Source organism: Suncus etruscus, chromosome 6 (genome assembly GCF_024139225.1).
Source record: "Suncus etruscus isolate mSunEtr1 chromosome 6, mSunEtr1.pri.cur, whole genome shotgun sequence".
NCBI lineage: Eukaryota > Metazoa > Chordata > Mammalia > Eulipotyphla > Soricidae > Suncus > Suncus etruscus.
Genome location: NC_064853.1, coordinates 106076688 through 106080155, shown reverse-complemented (window position 1 = coordinate 106080155; position 3468 = coordinate 106076688). Strand labels below are relative to the sequence as shown.

Sequence of the window (3468 nt, the reverse complement as noted above, 5' to 3'; positions counted from 1 at the left end):
ATCATATTAAATAACCGGTGAGCACTACAGCAATAAAAATAGGCACCACACAATAGTCTCGGTTCTGAAATCAACTCATGCTCGAGTGCAAAAAGAAAGAGAAAGACAAGACAAAATAAAATAAAATAATATTGGAGACATCAACCGTAATCTCCACACCAAAATAAAGACATCAAAAAGATCGACCAATTGATAAATAAACATGTAGAAAAATGATTGTTTTGTGCTTTTTTTTTTCTCCTTTTCTTTATACCCCTATATAGGCACAGTAACTATTGGGGTTATTGTAGAGGGAATTCCCTTGGAGGTCTCCTACTATTGCTATTGATATTTTTTTTCAGGTTTGTCAACAATTGTTTTAAATATTTTGCTGGTTCCTTTGGGTGCTTATATGTTTAGAGCATGACTTCTTCCTGTTGTATAAATGTCTTGATTTTTACAAAATGTCATATTTGTCCCTTATAAATTTATTTTTAAATATGGAATGCTTCACAAATTTGTGTGTCATCTTTGTGCAGGGGCCATGCTAATTTTCTTTGTATTGTTCCAATTTTAGTATATGTGCTGCCGAAGTGAGCACTTGTTCCTTATAAATTTTTTAAGCCTAAAGTTTGTATCATCTGATATTAATATGGCCATTCTTTAAGGGACTTATTTCCTTGAATGATTGTCCTCTAATCTTTGATTTTGAGTCCATGTTTGTTCTGACTATTCAGATGTGTTTCTTGTAGGCAGAATGTTGGATTCAGCATTTTGATCCATTTTGCCACTCTGTGTCTCTTAACTGGTGCAGTTACTCCATTGACATTGAGATAGATAATTGTTCTGGGATTTAATGTCACCTTTTTAAGGAGTTTGGTGTGTTTGGTGTGTCATCTTTTTGTAGGAGTTTGGTGTGTTTGGTGTGCAGTTATTTCGCTAACAGCATTCACCACTCTTTCTGGTGAGCTTCATATTGCGAGCCAGTCCTTTGGCCCTTCCAACCCTTAACTCTATTGTCTCTGGGCCTTATTACATTAATCTCTTTTATTTTTCTTGAAACCCATAGATATGTCTTATCTTAAAGTAGACCTTTCATTTGTTCTTTTAAGGCTAGTTTTAGTCTGTAAAGTTTCTGAGCTGTTCCTTTAAACTTGAATATGAGTCTGGCTGGGTACAGTATTCTAAGTGAAGCATTCATTTCATTGAGTTTTGTCACTATCCAACCACTGCCTTCTGGCAGTGGTTGTGATATCTTGTGATAGGTCTGCTGTAAATCTTAAGGATGCTCCTTTGAATGTAATTTTCCTTTTTTATCTTTCTGCTTTCAGTATTCTATCCCTATCTGTGGGATTCATCATTGTGACTAGGATGTGTTTTGGGGTGGTTTTCTTTGTGTCTCTTTTAGTTGATTCTCTTCAGGCATGCAGGATTTTGTTGCATGCACTCTTTAGCTCTGGGTGTTTCTCTGCAATGATATCCTTGACTAATGATTCTTCCTTGGTCTGTGGGACTTCAATGATTCTTATGTTGTTTCTGTTGAGTTTATCAAAGACTTCTATTTTCCTCTGTTCACAATCTTTGAGGACTTTTTCCATTATCCTATTATTTGCTTTCATGCTCTTTTTCAGTCTCTTCTGTTGGATGGAGTTGTTATACATCTCATCTTCCAGATCACTGATTCAGTCCTCAGCTGCTGTTACTCTGTTGGAGAGACTTTTTAGTGAAGTTTTCATTTCACCTGTCAAGTTTTTCAGTCCTATTATTTTAGTTTGGAATTTTTTCATATTTATTTCATATCCTTTTGATTCTTATCTGTGGGTTATTCAGCTCAATTCATGCTTTCTTTGAGTTCTTTGACGATCCTCCATATTTTTTCTCTAAACTCCTTATCTGAGAGGCTAAATAGGTGGTTGTCACTTTTCAAGTCATCAGAGCTGGCATCTTCATTCTCTATGCATGTTGTTGGCCTGCATTGTTTCCCCATTGTCACACTTGTAGTGTGGTGTTTTCTACATGAGGTGCATGGTTGCAGAGAGAAGCTGAGCCTTGGGCTCCTCTTGCTCTGCTCTTCTTGAGTGGGGCCAGCTCACCTCCAATCATGTGGCTTCCACAGACTCTGTAAGTGGGGTTGGTCCCAATACCTGTGGATCTTGGGCCACTGCCTCATTGAAAAGCACTCAGTGGTCATACAATTCTCACCATTATTATTTTGTTGTTGGTATTGTTAATTTTTAGATAATATTTTTTATTATTTAAAAAATATTTATTTAAGCATCATGATTACAAGCATGATTGTAGTTGTGTTTCAGTCATAAATAGAACACCCCCCTTTACCAGTGCAACATTCCCACCATCAAAGCCACTCTTTCTCCTCCTTCACCCCTGCCTGTATTTGAGACAGGCATTCAACTTCTCTCATTCTTTATGCTAATTGTTAGTGCATTTATTTCGCTAACAGCATTCACTACTCTTTCTGGTGAGCTTCATATTGTGAGCCCGTCCTTTGGCCCTTTCGACCCTTAACTCTATTGTCTCTGGGTCTTATTACATTAATCGCTTTTATTTATTAAAACCCATAGATGAGTGAGACTATTCGGGGTCTATCTCTCTCCTTCTAATTTATTTCACTAAAGCATAATAGATTCCATGTACATCCACATATAGGAAAATTTCATGACCTCTTCTCTGCTGATGCTGCATAATATTTCATTGTGTATATGTACCATAGTTTCTTTAGCCATTCATCTGTTGAAGGACATCTTGGTTGTTTCCAGAGTCTGGCTATAGTAAATAGTGCTGCAATGAATATAAGTGTGAGGAAGGGATTTTTGAATTGAAAGTTTGTGTTCCTAAGGTATATCCCTAGGAGTGGTATAGCTGGATCATATGGGAGTTCAATTTCCAGCTTTTTGGGGAATCTCCATATTGTTTTTCATAAGGGCTGGACTAGATGGCATTCCCACCAGCAGTGAATAAGAATTCCTTTCTCTCTACATCCCCGCCAGCAATGATTGTTCTTGTTCTTTGTAATGTGAATTCTTACCATTATTAATCAGCTTTATAGCCTCTCCATAAGACCTTTAGAGCAATCACGTTGAGGATGTTTAATGAGCTCAGAAAAACAATAGTTTGACTTCATCTTTTCCTGTACTTGCTAAATGAAAAAAATATAATCAGAAGTAACAGAACTAAAGACCATGGCAAATAAAATAAAATAAAAAACTCAGTGGAACAATTTTGTGTAACAATTGTTGAGGATAAAAACTAGTGACCTTCAAGATGGGGTGCAGAAAACCTCTAGAAAATAACTAATGATTATAAAAGTCTTAAAATAAATAAATAACACATGAAAGAACTATTAAATGAGTTCAAGGGGAATAGATAAGAATAACAAACAACGCAAGGCACATGAAACCTGTTTTTATAAAGAATCATTAGAAGTTATTGTTCAGAAGTTCCAGAGTTGAGTGGTGCATACAAGATTCA

At 36.1% G+C, this 3468-nt stretch overlaps 1 non-coding gene across 1 annotated transcript; it reads right to left on the bottom strand.

Moving 5' to 3' along the window:
* Positions 1-473: 473 nt before the first annotated feature.
* LOC126013072 (U6 spliceosomal RNA) lies at positions 474-580 on the bottom strand. The gene has a single exon (XR_007497406.1). It is a non-coding gene; the product is annotated as a U6 spliceosomal RNA (small nuclear RNA).
* Positions 581-3468: the final 2888 nt, after the last annotated feature.